The sequence below is a fragment of the Rhinatrema bivittatum genome, chromosome 2, assembly GCF_901001135.1.
Source record: "Rhinatrema bivittatum chromosome 2, aRhiBiv1.1, whole genome shotgun sequence".
In the NCBI taxonomy this organism is placed as follows: Eukaryota; Metazoa; Chordata; class Amphibia; order Gymnophiona; family Rhinatrematidae; genus Rhinatrema; species Rhinatrema bivittatum.
The window spans coordinates 13309539-13328373 of NC_042616.1; the positions used below are offsets into that span (position 1 = coordinate 13309539).

The 18835-nt window shown below is 45.7% G+C and overlaps 1 protein-coding gene across 1 annotated transcript in view; it reads left to right on the forward strand.

Moving 5' to 3' along the window:
• The window catches only part of LOC115086231 (acid-sensing ion channel 1C-like), a 461666-nt gene that overhangs the window by 49300 nt on the left and 393531 nt on the right, over positions 1–18835 (forward strand). The gene's annotated exons all lie outside the window — the stretch shown is intronic.

An 18835-nucleotide genomic window follows, 5' to 3' on the forward strand; every position in this document is an offset into this window, starting at 1 on the left:
GAAAGGGGATACTGCAGCCATGGGGTGAGGAGCCAGGGGTTTCAGGAAGGGGCCGTGGGGAGAGGAGGAAGAGGGCCCAGGATTAGGGCTCCCATATTTCTTTCCCGCTCTTTTCCTGCCTTTTTTTTTTTTTTTGGTCTCCCAGGCCCACTCCAAGTTGACTTAGCCAAGAGTGCCACTGTCAGACATGACAGCCAACCACAGGCCATGCTCGTACCTCTCAACTCGGGGGGTCTCGGAGATTGGGAAGGGGGGGGGGGGGTCCTACGGGACAATGGGGGCCCCATAGGAAAGTGTGAACGAGGGGCTTAGTGGGCGAGTGGGGGCCTGGATTGGGTGAGGTTTGGGGCAGGGAAGAGTGTGGACTCGGAGATTGAGAGGAATTGGGGGTGGGGATTTATTTAAAATATTAATCTAGACTGAGACTGAAGAGGCAGTAAACTCAGCATCCTTTGGGGTGAGGGAGAGAGCAAAGACTGGGTAGGGAATAGGCAGACAGTGAGGACTTGGTGGTGGATGGTGTGGCTTGTGTTAGTTGAGCTGGGAGGGTATTGGGGGGGGGGGGGGTTGAGATCTGTAAAATAATAGGCTTTGAATTTGCTCCTTCTCCCGAACTTGCATTATTGGGGTACTGAGGTTGTCTTCCAGTTGTAGGCAAAATGAAAAAGCTTATCTCAATTAGCAGCAAGATTCACTATTGCCCAATTTTGGAAACACACCCACTTTGGATAATTGGGGATCTCGATTATTTAAAATTGTGAGAATTGAAAGATTGATGTACTCACTTAAGGGATTTATTAAAGCATATAACTGCTTTGCACAATAAACATGTAATAATTAGTAGGGATGTGAATCGTTTTTTGACGATTTAAAATATCGTCCGATATATTTTAAATCGTCAAAAATTGTTAGAGCCGCGATACAATAACAATTCCCCCGATTTATCGTCAAAAAATCGTAAATCGGGGTAAGGGGGAGGGGAAAGGGGAGGGCGGGAAAACCGGCACACTAAAAAAACCCTAAAACCCACCCCGACCCTTTAAAATTTATTTTTTAAAATTTAACTTTTTATTTAACTTTTTTATATACCAACATTCAAGACGGTGGTCCCATCAATAAATCCCCCACCCTCCCGAACCCCCCCAAAATGCCTTAAATTACCTGGGGTCCAGAGGAAGGGTCCTGCTGTGATCTTCCACTCTCGGACCTCCGGTGCTTGTAGAAATGACGCCGGCGCTACCTTTGGTTTTTCCGTATGGAAAAACGATTCGCGGCAGGAGATCGCTCCCGGACCCCAGGGACTTTTGGCCAGCTTGGGGGGCCTCCTGACCCCCACAAGACTTGCCAAAAGTCCAGCGGGGGTCCGGAACGACCTCCTGCAGTCGAATCGTGTTGTCTACGGCCGGCGCCATTTTGCGCAAAATGGCAGCGCAAAATGGCGCCGACCATAGACAACACGATTCGACTGCAAGAGGTCGTTCCGGACCCCCGCTGGACTTTTGGCAAGTCTTGTGGTGGTCAGGAGGCCCCCCCAAGCTGGCCAAAAGTCCCTGGGGGTCCAGCGGGGGTCCGGGAGCGATCTCCTGCTGCGAATCATTTTTCCATACGGAAAAACCAAAGGTAGCGCCGGCGCCATTTCTACAAGCACCGGAGGTCCGAGAGTGGAAGATCACAGCGGGACCCTTCCTCTGGACCCCAGGTAATTTAAGGCATTTTGGGGGGGTTCGGGACGGTGGGGGATTTATTTTAAAGGGTCGGGGTGGGTTTTAGGGTTGTTTTAGTGTGCCGGTTTTCCCGCCCTCCCCCCCACTGGACCCCAGGTAATTTAAGGCATTTTTGGGGGGTTCAGGAGGGTGGGGGATTTATTTTAAAGGGTCGGGGTGGGTTTTAGGGATGTTTTAGTGTGCCGGTTTTTGATTTTCACGATATTTTATAAACCCAAACGGCGACGATCCGATTCCCTCCCCCTCCCAGCCGAAATCGATCGTTAAGATGATCGATCACACGATTCACATCTCTAATAATTAGTAAGGAATAGTACAACATGCTTAAATCAGCAAATTTATTCCCGCATTATAAAACGTAATCATGCATACAAATCCCTGAATTTACCCCAAATATTATCGAGCTATGTAATTAATTTATTTATTTAAGAATTTTTCTATACCGGCATTCGTGAAATCACATCATGCTGGTTTACATATAACAAGGGGGGTGTGAAACGCAGAAACGAAACATTAACAAGTGCAAAGAGGTCATAAAGTTACATTACAACAAGGTATATATAACTGGGGAGAAGAATTAGAGCAAGATAATTGAGCAGTTCGGAATAACTATTTACATTATATTGTGAAGTCTCTTAAAAAATGATGCTGTCATTCAATTGGGATCTGGGAAGGCTTGCTTAAAAAGCCAAGTCTTAAGTCTTTTTCTGAATGTAGTTAGGCATGGCTCTTGTCTCAGATCCGGGGGAATATAATTCCATAGTGAAGGTCCGGCTGTGGAGAAGGCTCGGTCTCTGAACGTTAAATGATGTGTGGTTTTGGTTTGGGGAACGAGCTATGTAATATGAAATATGTAATATTTCATATTACATATGTAAGCTATGTAATATGAAATGTGTAGTTAAAAAATAAAGTTTAATATTTTGGGACCCAGTTCAAAGTCTGTAACCTGAATGTGTCTCCTGCAAAAAATGTACATGTTGGGAACAGCAGGTTTTTGTTGGCTGACTAGACTTTTTTGGGTGCATCATTATTTTTCTTGTAAGTAGGACATAGCATCCAGCCCTGAGGCTTATGGACTGGGTTCTCAATATTCTGTGGTAACAAAATTTAAAGAATATGATCCTGATTTTCAAAAGCATTTACACTCTTTAAAAAAACCTTATTTTTCTTAGCGTCCAGACAGTTGAATTCAGAACCAGTGGGTTGTGCTCCCCAGCCAGCAGGTGGAAAGGAGCAAAGCTGATATCACAGTATATATAATCCTTTGGTGACATCAACCTACCAGTCTTCTCTGACTCCAGCAGATGGTGGATGTGCATCTCACTACTGGGGATTGATTTAAGTTTTAGATGGAGAAAAAGAAGGAAACTTAATTTGCTTCACTCTTCTGCGGTGAATCCAATTGGTCCCTCCCCCAGTTGAGAATTCCTGAGGTGATTTCCGTGGTTCCTCAGATGAGTATCTTGGTCCAGTAGCTAGTTTTACAGTCGGCATGGACTTAGCTGTTGAAACAGCTGAAAGACAGCGGGTGCAGGAAGCCGAGCACGGCGGTGACGGTATATGCCCTCTTCCCCCTGCAGCTGGAGAACAACTCTGTACTTAGCTGGGACGGGTTGAGCTCAGGTAAAGCTTTAAAAAAAAAAAAACTGGGAAGGAAGGTTTTTTGTAGGACCTCTTCCATCCTCTGGTCTCCATGCGCGGTGTGCCGATCTGACATTCCCACCCCCAAGGGAATTTAAGGGACCTGGACAGCCTGGCCGGTTGAGCAGTCCTTTTGGGCTAGGCCCTGCTCTTAGGCTTTTCTCTGTGCTTCATTTGCTTGTTTAAGAATGGCTCCAATCCTTCTATCGTTTGCATCATTCAAGGTTGCTACACCCTCCACAGAGATAGTCGTTCTCTTAGAGATGGCACATACAAGTGCGTTCACTTTCGGAAAACTTAAGCGCTCTCTTGCCACTGGATCCAAGGGGTACAGGCCTTCTAAAACTCGACCCACTTTGAAATTAGCCTCCGAGGCACCCTTCTCAAGGCCAGTCAATTCTTCAATGGCCTCCATAACAGAAAAAACAAGAGGCTTAAAGCAAAGAAACCAAAATGGGATTCTTCTTTGACTTAGACATGGAATCAGTGCCAGCATCTTTAATATCTGGGAAATCAGAGCCAGTAACTTACCTTTATGAAAGAACTGCAACTTAGTTCTATAGGGCTCTAGTCCCGGAGGAATTTCCTCATCGTCCAGAGACTAAGGATCGGCTTTATCATCTGTACCATCCGGCTCCCTATCAGGAAGACCGACTGCTGATGTAGGAGTACTTCGGTGCTCAACTGCAGCGACAGGCGTTCGGGGAGGTCACCACCTGTGATTCTGACCTGGCAAGATAAGCCAAGACGAAGGACTGTGCCTGAAGAAAGGATTGCAATCCTTGAAAAATTCTACCCAAGAAAAGGCAGAAGGACCCATGCCAAAACCAGGAGGCACCTGTCCTGTGTCCCCTGAGCTACCTTTCCCTGCTGATGAACTAATTAAGGGAGTTCCAAGGTCAGGTGCCCCTTCTGACATGTCTCTACCCCAGGCCCTCATCAGGCTGGGAAGAACGGGGCTTAGTAAAATCAGATGAAGGCAATTCACCCTGAGCCTCTAAACAGCGCTGGCACAAGTTAGAGTAGGTTCCATTTGGGGAGAGCAAAATGGTGTCGTGAAGGAAAGACGCGGTGAGACAGAGCTCCCAACTCGCCGTTTATTTTTGTATTTCATTTCCTTCTGTTGTGTCTGTCGCCGCTAGACGCCCTCACTCCGCCCTCTTTACCTCTGTGGCGACACCCTCCGGGTCTGATGGACGGCTGGCAGTCACGGCGTCTCTGTGCCGTCTCCCTCCGGCGTCCCCGGACCAGCTCGACGTTGCAGATCCGCCATGTTGCCTGATGACTTAGGGCAGGCGCACGCTCTGATTGAAGTACCAGCAAGGGCTCGGACCTCAGGGGCGTCCCCCTGAGATGACGTCATCCGCTTCCAATATTTAAAGGTCTCTAATTCACTATCTAATGGAGTTAGCAAGGAGAGGATTCGGATACGGATTAGACTACGTTCCTCCAAGCTACTCTGCCTCCTTGGACTTACCAGAGGTACCCGCTCCTCGGGGGCCTCGCTCTTTTCTTTACTTCAGATTACAGATAGGAACTGGTACTTGCTCCTCGAGGGCCCATGTTCCTGGACACTCTGAAGATTGTCTACTGCCTGGCAGGTATCGCTGCTACAAACAATTGTGAGTTACCATCGCGCTCTCAGAGCTTTCCCTGGAACCAGGTACTCGCTCCTCGAGGGCCTAAACCTTTCCAGCTCCTGACATTCCTTGAGACTTTATGTGAGTTATATCATCTAGTTCTGTTCATGAACCTTGTCTACACTGCCTACTCACTTTCTGCAGTTTCTCAACAGCTCAGCCATCCTGGATCGTGGTTCCAGTGCCTGAGGTACTACAGCCCTGCCGGACATATCAGCTCACTACTGCCACCTCTGGTGGTTTCCAAAAACCTGTCTAATAAAAGAACTAATGTGTGTCTATCTCCATACTCAAGCCTAGCTGGTGGTCTCTCTCGGGATAACCTCCCAGGGGCGAAGTCATCTGCCACCGGCCCAGGGATTCACCACTACTATCTCAGATTCATAACAGATTGCTAACTACTCACGGAGAACCCTAACACATTGCTAATTCCCAGCACAGCGGAATATACAGAATCTGAGACATTACAAGATAGCTGACTCCTCCTTCTTAGGAGCCATTCATTCAGATTGCTCCTCCCATCTAACTCCCAGCTTTCTTAACAGATTTACATCAGATTGCTAGCTCCCTAGCAGATTCTCAACACCTTCTGAGCCATTATGCCTCACACCATAAGGAAGGGAGCCTGGCCTCCACCCCCCGAAGCCTACCCTAGCACAGACGTCAATTCAGGAATTCTATACCGCTTCGGGGTGATTCCAGGAGAGTCGGCTGCAGCACCGGAGGAGGAGCAAACTTCAGTACTGCTCGACGAGACATCTCTGAGCCCTGGAGCGCAGGCTACTCCTTTCCCCCAGCCCATGTCGGCGCATTTGGGTCGGCTGGAACCCTAAGATGGAAGGCGTCTGAGGAGGATGAAGCTTGCAAAGGAGGCCTATCTGCAATAGCGATGGGACAGACTCAAGGCGGAGGAGTTCTCATTGCTTTGAGGGAAGCAAACAGCGTGTTGAGTGGCGTTGGCGGGGCTTCGCCATTTTCTGCCACTTAAGGAAGGAGTCAGACGGATCTAATGGAGTTAGAAGATTCATCACAGAATACATCGGTAAATATACCTGTTAAAAATTTACTAAATAAACCAGATGTTGTGACTTTGGAAGCATTATGGAATGCAGTTTCATTACTTGAAAATGCTATTATTTCCTTGACAGCTACGATTAAAGATTCTCAAATACAACTCAATACAGTTAATCCGGTGGTTCTGGCTAACTCCACAAAAATTCAGGAAATGGATTCTCAAATAACCCAGATACAGGCGATTCAAACTGGCCTAATTAGGGGGACTCAATGACAGATAAGAGATTGGAAAATTTGGAGAATAATCTCAGATATAATAATCTGAGAATAGTGAAGTTCCCAAAGTGCAAATTGATTTTTCCCAAGGAACAGTTTAAGAAGTATATGTTAGAAATATTGTGGTTTCCTAGCAGTGAATTGCCCACAATTCTTAAAACCTAATTTCTACCAGAAGCAGCCCAAAGAGGGGGGAATGAGAATGTATGTATTGGAAATCAAGTAGAACTCCCAGAGACATTATCACCTCTAGAGGATTTATCTGGCTTCCTAGAAACATCTCAAGAGGAGCAAGTAGAGAGAAGAGGTGTTCAATTGGTTATATTTCTGTTACCTGCTGCAAGGGACAATGTATGAAAGAGTTTTCTTCAAAACAGGAATAAGCTATACCTGGGGGAAAAGATCTGGATGAATCAGGACATTGTAAGAACTACGTAACTGTGAAGGAAAAAATTTTTGGTTCTCTGTCCAAGAGCCCGCCAATTAGGAGCTCAAATATTGATAAGATTTCCCTGTAAATGTATATTAAAAATGGGAAATAATAGATATGTTTTTATGGAACCAGATCAATTGGAAATATATTTGAATTCACAAATTGAATTGAGGGAAGGAGTAGGTTCCATTTACCATCACATGCTGTCTTCTATCCGTCAACCAGTTTGTAATCCACGCCACCACTTTGGCGCTCACTGCCAAGATTCTCATTTTATTCATGAGTCTTCTATGTGCATATCAAAAGCTTTTCTAAAATCCAAGTAAATCACATCAAGCGTTTTTCCCTGATCCAATTCTCTAGTCACTCAAAGAAATCAATCAGATTCGTCTGACAGGACCTTCCCCTGGTGAATCCTTGCTGCCTCGGATCGAGCAACCCACTGGATTGTACATAGTTCACTGTCCTTTCCTTCAACAGAATCTCCATTAATTTTCCCACCACCAAGGTGAGGCTAACCGGCCTGTAGTTTCCAGCCTCTTTTCTGCTCCCACTCTTGTGAAGCGAGACCACCACCGCTCTTCTCTAATCACTCGGCACCCCTCCCATTTCCAGGGATCTATTGAACAGGTCATGCAGCGGATCTGTCAGCACATCTCTGAGCTCCCTCAGTATCCTGGGATGAACCTCATTAGGCCCCCATGGCTTTTTCCACTTTCAGTTTTTCTAGCTCTTCCTGTACTTTCTCTTCTGTAAATGCAGTTTTGACTACTTCCCCTCCCCCCCCCCCCTCCCCATGTCTTGTTAACTAGCGACGCCTCCTCAAGGGTCGTCTTTAGTGAACACCGAATTGAAGTATTTGTTTAATATTTCCACCATTTCTTCATCTCTCTTTACACATTGATCCTTGTCACCTTTCAATTTCACTATACCTCTTTGGACCTTACTCCTTTCTCTGATGTATCTGGAAAATGTTTTGTCACCTTGCTTTACCTCTCTGGCAATTGTTTCTTCCACCTGACTTTTTGCTTTCTTGATTACCGTATTTTTCGCTCCATAAGACGCACCTGACCATAAGACACACCTAGGATTTAGAGCAGGAAAATTAAAAAAAAAAAAAATGGTTTGCTAAACCTGCTCTGTTCCTGGGCATCTGTGCGTCTTATGGAGCAAATTAGGGGAGGGCACAAAACTTTTTTTTGTCCCCATTTTGTTTTCGGGTCTGGGGAGGGCCATTTCTGTCCACTCCCCGAATCAGAAAACTTTTATCATTCTCTTTGTTGGAAAAACAAAAAAAACCAACCTCATCTCAACCCTTTAAACTTAATTCACTACAATCCCCCGCCCTCCTGACCCCGCCCCCCAAGACTTGCCAACAGTCCCTGGTGCTCCAGCGGGGGTCCTGGAGGGTTCTCCTGCACTTGGGCCGTCGGCTGCCAGTATTCAAATGTGCTCCTACCATGTGACAGGGGCCGACCAATGGCACAGGTAGCCCCTGTGATATAGTAAGGGCAAGGGCTATCGGCGCCATTTTGAATACTGGCAACCGACAGCCCAAGTGCAGGAGATTGCTCCTGGACCCCCGCTGGACCACCAGGGACTTTTGGCAGGTCTTTGAGGGGGGGGGGTCTGGAAGGTGGGGGTTTTTAGTTTAGTTTTTTTTTAATATTTGCTCCATAAGACGCACAGACATTTTCCCTCCACTTTTGGGGGGGGAAAAAGTGCGTCTTATGGAGCAAAAAATACGGTACTTTCTTTGTCTTCCTTAGTTTCACCAGATACTCTTTCCTATGTTCCTCTTTTTTTGATCCTTTATATTTTTTGAACGCTGCTTTTTTTTTGTTTTTATTTTGTCAGCCACCTCCTTTGAGAACCAGATTGGTTTCTTATTTCTTTTACTTTTGTTTACTTTTCTAACATATAGATTTGTTGCTTTTATAATTGCTCCTTTTAGTTTGGTCCACTGATGTTCAACCTCTCCCATTTTCACCCTGTCTTCTCGTTCTACCTCCAGGTACATCCCCATTTCGACAAACTCTGTATTTTTGAAATGCAAAACTCGGGTCTTCTTAGGACTTCTCGGTATCCTATTTGCGATGTCAAACCATAACGTTTGATGGTCACTGTGCTGAGGTGGACACCCATCCGAACATTAAAGACATTATCTCCATTAGTGAGCACTAGGTCGAGTATAACTCCCTCCCTTGTGGGTTCCATTACCATTTGTTTGAAGAAAGCTCCTTGCAGGGCATCCACTATTTCTCTACATCTGGTAGGGATTTTCCAGACTACGTTCGGCAGATTAGTCTCCAACAATCAACACTTCTCCCTTCTTCTGCTGAGCTGCTGGGAACCGTTCCTTTGAGTGACTTGCATCAGTAGCATGGGTTCTTCTTAGTGTTTGGGTAATTGCCAGGTTCTTGTGGCCTGGTTTTGGCCTCTGTTGGAAACAGGATGCTGGGCTTGATGGACCCTTGGTCTGACCCAGCATGGCAATTTCTTATGTTATGTTCTTACCCCTTGTAACAGGTCAATAGGTTTTGATTCTCAGTGCCCAATTTTTACACTGTATTGCCTGTTTAGATATGATTAAAACCAGTGGAGTGGGGTTCCAGAAATGCCGATTTCTTTAAGGCATTTTATTAGGATATTATGATTGACCGTGTCAAATGCAGATGAAATGTCCAAGAGGGCCAGAATGTAAGATTGCCCTTTATCAAGAGCTTTCAGTATGCGTTCAGAGAGGGAGATAAGGAGGGTTTCGGTGCTGTGGTGTCTGCGGAACCCATATTGAGGGGAAAAGAATGTGATGATCGTCAAGGTAATCTGTCAGCTGCCAATTAATTATTTTTTCTAGGATTTTTGATAGGAATGGAAGGTTGGAAACGGGGCGATAGTTGGCAGGTTCGGTAGGGTCAAGGGAGGATTTTTTTAAAAAATAGGTTTTATTATGGCGTGTTTAAGTTGGTTTGGGACTGAGCCGAGGGATATAGATTTATTAATGATATTGGCTATGGGTTTGGATATAATGTTGGGAATAGTGAGGAGGGTTTTGGTGGGGATAGTGTCTGAGGGATGCACTGCAGGTTTGATTTTCTTGAGGGTAGATTCTATTTTCATAGGGGTGGTGGTCTCAAATAAGTTTAGTATTGCAGTGGTGTTTGCTGCTTGGATAGTATTGGGTATGGGAGAGGTGGAGGTGGTGCTTGCTGCTAGAGTATTGGTGGATGTGGGGGGTAGAGGAGAAGCGTGACATGAGTTTCTCTATTTTGTTGTGGAAATATTGCACAAGTTCTTTGCATTTGGCTTGGTTATCAGTCGGGGGAGGGAGTGTGGGTGGATTTAATTAGTATTGAAACATATTGAAAGAGGGTGTGGGGTTAAATTGTAGCTGATGAATTCTTTGGGTGTAAAAGTCTTTTTTTGGCTTTGTCAATGGCTTCTCGATAGGTATGGAGGTAAGATCGGAACTTAGACTCTATGGCCGGGGCTTGTTCTTTGCGCCATCTTTTTTCAAGTTTTCTGAGATATTTCAAGGTTTTGAGCTCAGGGGTGTACCACGGTTTCTTTTTGTTGTTGGCAGGGTTGATTTCTCGAGATTGTGTGGGGCAGATGTTATCGGTGACAGTATTAGTAAGTTGAAGCCAAGAGGAAAGGGCGGAGTTGGCATCCGTAAGGTCGAGTTTGGGAAGTTCATCCGAGAGGGTGAACTTCCCAAACATCCACTTCCGTAGACCATGTTTTACATGGTCTACGGAAGTGGATGTTTTTTTTGGTGAATGAGTTTTTTATTGTGCAACTGGTTTCAATGTGGAAATGGTCGGACCAGAGGATGGGTGTGCAAGTAGGGGGGGTCAGGTTGAATTAGGGAGTTGGTGAAGATGAGATCAAGGGTGTGGTCTGCCTTGTATGTAGGGTTGGTGATTATTTGTTTAAAGCCTAGAGCGTTCAGAGAGGCCAGCATGTATGTCTGTGTGAGCTTATGGTAGTATCTGCTGTGTTGTGTTGGTTACTCCATGCTTATTAGTTTCCCACACCGCAAAAGTCAGGACCCTCGTTGATTGCTATTGAATCCAATTCCCCGTTATGCCTTGCCATTGAAGCAGAGAGCAATGTTTGAGTTGCATCAAAGTATCAGTCTTATTGATTAAGGGTAGTAACCGCTGTTGTGAGTTTTGGGAGTTAGTTCTCTTATGATATGGTAGGCTCTGAGTGATGGTTTTGTATGACTTCACATTGTGCCTGGCAGTGGAGAGAGTTTGTGGTAGTGTTACTGAAGTGACAGCAGAATTTGAATATTCATTTTCAGTTTTATATTTAAATGTATGATGGCCAGTTATGTTTTTATAGGATCATTCTCAGAGGGAAAGGAGGAGGGTCACAATTTTGTTCCTTTGTCAACAAAATTTTGGCAAGGGTCCTATTGATCCAAGTCCCGAGTCTACTAAATAACAAGTAACACTTCTGGGAGGACTCGGCGGCAGGCTCAGTTAAGAGAGAAGTGGGATAGGAAGCGGTTTGAGAGAGAGGCTGCTGGAAATGAGGTGGGACCTTGTGAAAAGGGGATAAGGTTTGAGACTTGAGAGACTGCTGGACTGGGGGGGTGGTTTAAACTTGAGAGAGAGACTACTGGGGACAGAGTAGATGCCATATCATTGCCCCACCAAGTCCTCAGCAGTCTTTTTCAATTCTTCATCCCTAGCCATCAGTGTGTGTCGTATCCTGGAGAAAAGGGAACTGCTGGGGGGGGGGGGGGGAGGAGGGGGAGAACTTTGTCGACAGTATAACTAGCATGCTCACACCTCTACGCTTAGTTCCTGCCCGTGTTCATTTTGAATCCTGCCAAAATATCAGTTCTGGCTATGCAACTGGTGTGGGAGTCACTGAGGTAGGTGCTGGGTACCAGAGCTGTAGCTAGACTATGGTCGATATAGACATGGCCATAGCTGCCATCCATTATGAGGCGCCACCACTCTTCCAATAGGGCTGACAAGCAATCTCCACACCTCCTGATACAGCCCTTGGTCCTCAAAAGCCCTTCCATGTGGGAGGAGTACATGAACTGCTGTGCGTGCTCTTGGTGACACCCCCCTCAGGGTCATCCTTGTGGACGGAGGGAGCAAACGGGGGGCAAAAATACCAAGATGCCACCCAGTGCAGGACTCCCCTCCCTCTGCAGTTAGGAGATCGTTTTATAAGATGTGACATTTATAACTTTTCCATTTACAATCCTTCTCCTGAATTTTGGTTGCCCCCCCTGGCTTCAGCTCCTCTATCTGCTATGTTATAGAATGCAGCTCTGGAGACCTGAGGCCTGAACGGAACCTTAACGGCATTTTGATTGCAGCTTAATTGGCTTAGAATAGCAGTAAATGAAATGTTTCAGCTGAGTATCAACTGCAGACTGCATTTCTGCAGTCCCACCCTAAGCAGATACAGTAGGAAGTGAGAAGGCACACTTGTGAGACCACAAAACAAACAATTGGCCAACCCTGTGCCAGTCGGGAGCAGGAAGAGCAGCATGGCCTAATGGCTGGAAGAAGATGCATCACTCTTCTCACCCTCCCCCCAACTACAGTCAGAATATCATGCCTCTCCGGCCAGGCACTTAGGAGTAGCTTGGCCCATGGGGCCGCAAGAAGAATAGTTTTCCCCTCTTCCTCCACAATCAGGAGGAGAACCAACATCAGCCTTCTCTAAGTCAGAAGCATGAAAAGCGCAGTCCTGAGGTTAGAAGGAGGAGGAAGAATGGGCTGTGAGGCTGAAAGAGGAGGCTATTGCTGCTGCTGCTTTTACTTCCTGGGGGGGGGTGAACAAATGAGAATGAGAGATATGTGTATGTAAGTTTGAGCACGTGGGTGTGAGTAATTGATGATAGCAGAGAGAGCGAGCATGTATGTCTGTGTGAGTGATTTGAGCTTGGTGGTGAGAGTGTGTGTGTGGGAATGTTTGAGCATGGCGCTGAAAGCGCGTGAACATGGCAGAGAGTGTGTGTGTGAGCGATTCAGCATGGCAGAGAGAGAGAGTGCATGTGTTTTTCATATGATTGAGCTCCTAGAAAATGAGTTCTTGTGTGCATGAGATTAAGCACTGCATAGATCGAGTGCGCACATGTGAGTGTGTGTGAGATTTAGCATGGCAGAGAGTGAGTGTGTGCATGTGTACGTGAGATTGAGCATGAGAGAGAGGAGGAATTTGTTTAACAACACCTTACTCTCCCCCTGTTAATCCACAATAATATCAGGGCATCTGGAAATTAAGTTCCAAGATATAGAAAGTAGGGGATTTTTAAAAATCCTTGCTAGTTTTAATTATTGGGTGTAATTTGATATGTCTGCTGTTTTGAAATATTTTGTTTGGCATTTAGAAAAGTTTTGAGTTTTTAATTTTTGGATGCACTATTTAGCTTTTGTTTTGAAATACTGTATTTATTTTTATTAGTATGGTTTTACTGATATGATTTTATATTTCTCAAGTTTTATTTTTTTGTTTTATGTTGTATGGCGATGTTTATCTTTTTCCATTGTTACACTGCATACAGAGTCTGGCTTGTTGTGGTTTCCAGTGCAGTCTGCACATTTCTGTTTATACTTTTGGTCTCTTAATCCTGTATTTGAGAGTCTGTGTTCTGTACCTATGATCGAGGTGAGGAATTCTGCTAGTCTGTTTCTGTAGCGGGATCTGTAGTAGCTTGGCTTGTTCTGTTTTCCTAATACATTGATGATGTTCTAGGACCTTGTGTAATATTTTGCAGTTGACTTTTCACAGGCAAGGTTATTACTGTTTGAGTTCTGGCAGTTAGTGCTGTTTTGGTGTGGTAGGTTTACTGTATTGTAATTCAGTTTTGCTCATAGCTTTCTCATGGCCAAGCCCACACCCAACACACGTTACCATGGGCATAATAATGAGTTCCAAGCGTCTTGTGCTTTTTGCAGGGTTGGCACCAGGGTTGGCAGTGCGTATAAATATAATATAAGTATTGTTGTATGTGATTTTTTTGCCTCAGAAGACCGTGCTTTGAATATTTTTTTTTCATGTATTCTAAATGCATAATTTTTAATTGTGGGTGGGGAGGGTGTGACTGGGTTGGGGGGGAGTGCAAGGCTTTAAGGGGGAAGATGGAACTGGCAAGCAACATGCTGGGATTTCATTTTTAAATTTCTGCATGTGCTTTATGGTAGCAGGTGCAAGTATCCCCGTGTTTTCGAAGAAAAACTTGGCGGGCTATTTCTCAGTCTCTTGCATTGTGCAGACTGGATATGACTGATGGTACTGAATTCTCTGATCTATCCATACGATATAGATGCAAATGATTTCCATGCTTATTATTCCAACATTAGAAACCTAACTAATTTAATTTAAATATGGTGAAGAATATTTGATGTATGAATGTATAAATATTTTTGATGGTTATGAGTAGATTTGTAAATTTGTAGAACAGCGGGTTATACAGTTTTGTAAATAAGGCTCATGGCACCAGGATTGTTTTTACTGTTTCTGATTGAACTGGAAGCCTAAAGAAAAAACTGCTGGGTCAAAATTAAAGCTCCCTACATGTAACAGTCTCCTAGCTTGTGGTCTTTTATGTTGTGTTCAAGTTGAGGGTGTACGTTTTCACTTGGCTACAGGTGCCAAATGGCTTGGCTTTGGCTCTGCTAGGTGCTGTGCCCTGTGCATCATAGGTCCCTGCGTTGGGCACTGGGTGCTGTTCCCTGTGTATTGTGGCCATGTAGGGGTCATTGGGGACGAGTGCCATGTCTTGTGTATTGTGGGTCAATGGGATAGGCACTGGGTGTCGTGGTTATGTGGGGCTCACTGCGATGGGTGCTGTGCCCTGTTTATTGTGGGTATATGTGGATACTCTAGGTGCTGTGCCCTTTGTATCGTGGTGTGTGTGTGTGTGGGAGTTCACTAGGATGGGCTCTGGGTGCTGTACCCTGTGAGTGGTGGTTATACGTGGGTCACTGTGATGGGTGCCATGTCCTGTGTATGTGGGTACTCTGGGTGTTGTGCCTTTTGTATTGGGGGGGGTGTCACCAGTTGGGTGCCTTGTCCTGTGCATCGTGGATATATGTGGGTCATTGGGCTAGGCCCTAGGTGCTGTGCTCTGTGTATCATGGGTGTGGCGGGGTCACTGGGATGGTGCTAGGTACTGTGTCCTGTATATTGTGTGGGAGCCACTGTGATGGGCTCTGAGTGTGTATTGTGGTTGTGTGGGAAGTACTAGATTGGGTACTGGGTGCTGTGTATTGTGGGGGTCACTGGGATGGGTGTCTGGTGCTCTGCCCTGGGATGAATGTTGGAATTTGTCTTTGAGCACTGGGTGTGATTTTCAGCTGTTTAGGTCTTCCTCCAAACTTCTTTTACAAGTATGGGCAGCTGCTTTTTTTTTTTTTTTTTTAAATAACGATTTGTGGCAGGGAAGTGCACTAAAGTAACTTCCTCTATTAATCTAATGGATTAAACACTGTGAAGAGAGGGTAAAAAAAGCCAAACCCTCTCTACTGCTAAGTGTGACTTATGGAGACAGACTGAGAGAGATGGGGAGGGGAATTGGGGGAGAGAGAACAGCATCAGAGGGGAGAGAGAGCATGTCATGGGAAGGTAGAGGGGGAGAGAGCATCTCTGAAAAAGAGCGTCTGAGAGGAAGAAAGAGAAGGCTGGTGGGAGGGAAGCGGGAAGAGAGAGAAGTGAACGCTGCAAATATTCCAAGGCCCTGGAGCACTAATACCCCTCACTAGTGTTGGCGCCTGTTTTAGATGATCAGAAAGCTTGGTGGTAAGACTTGGGTTTGAGAGGCATTTGGGAGCTGGGTTAAAGAAGCAATCATCAAACTGCCTCCGTAATTAAAAACTCCACGAGTAATGTTTACCCCTGAGTTTGTACAGTAAGTGTAAGAAAACGACGTAGGGAATGATTATTTCCTGCAGCGGTGTGTGGCTGCTTTCTCTGTGGGCCATCTTCAAATGAAAACAGTGTGCAAAGCCTTGATTAATCAAATCTGCAGACAATGTTGTTCTCCTCACCCCTGGGAAAGCCTCCAGAATTTGTGGATGAAAGCTGAACGCATGTACTGCACAAACTGGGCAATATTCAAAGCCTCCATTCCCTTAGGTTAAAATGCTTTTTTTCACTTGTAGGGAAGGCTTTGGATACCGCCCTCGCTGTGTGGGAATTTGCATGTTTGGGATAGCAGAATAGAAAAATTGACTTGGATAAGGGGCAACGTGCTACAATTGGTTGTGCTTCTTCAACTGAGAACTATCCTTAGCATTATCAGTGCAAGACCAGGATTGCTGGGCAAACCTGAAGGGCCATGTGGTCTTTTTCTGCCCTCAACTGTCTTACTATCTGACTTCTGTCCCACATGCAAAATACAGGCAGACCCTCACCAAATATATAGGATAAATGTTCACAGTTTAGAAACAGAAAGATGCAGACAAAAACTAAACTGGAATCACTAAGAATCCAGGCTCTGTGCGCAATACAACACTGAAGGAAGAAAAACAGAGATTGCACTTCTTCCTGTGTTGTGCAAATACAAAAAAATCAGGGAATAATACTTGCCAAAACTGAGAGAGAACATTTGAGATTTTGCACAAAAGAATAAGCAGGGAAAACACTGAATAGTCCTGGGGGAAAGGAGAAACAGCAGCCAGAGAAGCAAACTCTGTTTTCTTCTGTTTGTAGTAATTCCATTTCATTCTTGTTATTGCTAGAGATATTTGTCCTCGTTTATTTTTAATCCACTGGGGAACAATTTTAAAAGCTTTCCAAAGCTATTTAGCAGTTCCCCGTTTTCCGGCTGAAAGCATGGGCCGGCTTCCATAGCACATGGACTTTCAGCTGGATGGAGGAGAGCCGTGGCAGGGAGAAGGCATCTTCAGGAAATGCTGCCTGAAGATTTGACGTTCAAATCTACGCACATTATTCTCCAGCAATGGATTTGCAACTGATTCCTTTGGCAACATGTACAAACAGTCGAGGCCGAGAGAGCCTCCTGAATCAGAATCTGACAGGATCGGAGGGGTTGGGGAGAGGGGTGGGCAGCTTGTTTTCGGAAACCTCTGAAGCAGGTGGCATTGCCTGGAGGATCTGTGTGGCAGAGCCTTGTAAGATCTTGGCAACATTAGGGTCCTGAAGGAAATCCCGCAGCTTGGAAGTGAGAGGAGCGAGCCAACAGGCTGGGAAGGACCTTGGGGGAAAGCATCCAGTGGCACAGACTGGCCGCCATGCATTATAGAGTGAAAAACAGGATTGCTGGGAAGAGCTCATCCAGTCCTCTTCAGCTGCTCCCAACCCTAGAGCTCCCTGGGGAGAGAGGGATTTAAATGGACAAGGGCTTCTTCTGTTGTAAAGAGCTTATCTCCAGCTCCCAGCCTCAGCTGGTGGGCATGCGTTCAAATACAGGCTCCTTCCTTCTCCTGACAGTTTACTCATGCATTACCAAAGTAATGCTTACCTTGGATTAAAAATAGATGAGGAAAATATGTAGTGATAGTAATATCAATAAAATAAAATTACAAAGTACAGGAGAGAAATAGAGAATTTCTGCTGTTGGTCCCTGATCAGACTCGTTTCTGGTCCGGTGCCAGGACACCACATATATTTTGCATTTCTGTTTTTTTCTTTTTCTGGTATCGCACTGTGTTCAGAGTCTGATTTCTTTGACTGTCCAATTCAATTTCTGTCTGCATTTACCTGTTTTTTTTGTCTGTAGTCCCTTATTCTGTATTTGGTGAGGGTTTTTCTGTGTTTTTTGCCTGTATGGCAGAGATGTGTACTGTAAGACTCGTGGGTTATGTGGACCCTTAGTGCCGAGATGTGGTTGGCACTGCTAGTGAGCAAGCCCACTAGGCAAACTCCCATCAGCGGGCGGAGGAGCCCAGATGCACGACCAACTGGAGCTTTGCCTTTACCAGCTATATCTCCCTCATAGGTTGAGCCCTTGGGCTCTGGCAGCCGGCAGGTGGGTCCATAGGGTAGTCCTGTGGGGAATCCCAGGTGAGGTGCTGGTCTGGGCAGGCTGTGGACAGAAGGACCAGAAGACAATCCAGTGGTCTAGGCAGGTGGCAGAAAGTGAAACCAGAAGACAGTCCAGAGGTCGAGGCAGGTGGTAGAAAGTGGAACCAGAAGACAGTCCGGGTGGAACTAGGCAGCAGGTAGCAAAGAAGTCTAGATCAGGGCCAAGGTTGGAGTCTGGGAAGTCATGCCAAGGGAACAAAGAGCAATGGGCAGGACATATAAGACAGAAGGAATAGCTGTCAGGACAAAGCAAGGACAAGAGTAACACACACCGGGACAAAGAGCTCCAGGGGACCTGTTGCTGAGTGAAGGAAAGGCTGGCTGAAGAGCCCTATAAGGGCTGAGACTGGTGATGTCATCGGGCGCCACAGCCCTGTTCCTGTTGCGGGCCCTTTAAGAAGGCACATAGGCGCATGCCTAAGGAAGGATGTGGGGTGCAGCGACTGGCGGTGCTTGCGACCGCATGGAGTGATCTTTGGAGGAGTTGGCATCTGGAGCAGCAGTCTTTCCTGACAGTGCCAGGGGTAAATGCGGGGGCTCACGGGGCCATCCCTTGAGCCCCCAAACGTAACAGTACCCCCTCTCCAAAGGCCCCCCCCCCCCAAACGTCTGGGCTTCTTGGGGAACCTTCGGTAAAATTTCTGGATCAGCTGGGGGGCTTGGAGGTTGGAAGCCATCTCCCACAAATTTTTCTCTGGGCTATTTCCCTTCTATAGAAGAAGATAGTGGAGTTTGTTACAGACCTGTCTTGTGTCTAGTATTTCCTCTACTTGATATTGCTTATCTTCTGTCTCAATCCGAGGAGCCGAGGATGCTGGTGTTCTTGGCCATGAGAGAGAGACTGGGGTTTTTCTTTTTTTTAATTTTAAAGTTGTTTTTATTGTGACATCAACAATTACAAACAGAACAATGTATACATTGATCAATGGTATGAATATAATAACCACTTCTGCAAAAGTGAAACTGGTGAAGTCACATAACAAAGCAGTGGAAACAATAATAAAACCATTGCAAACCCTCAAGTTGTGTTTAATTATGTAAACCAGATAATGCCCCCATGAACCCCTCATCCCCCCCGC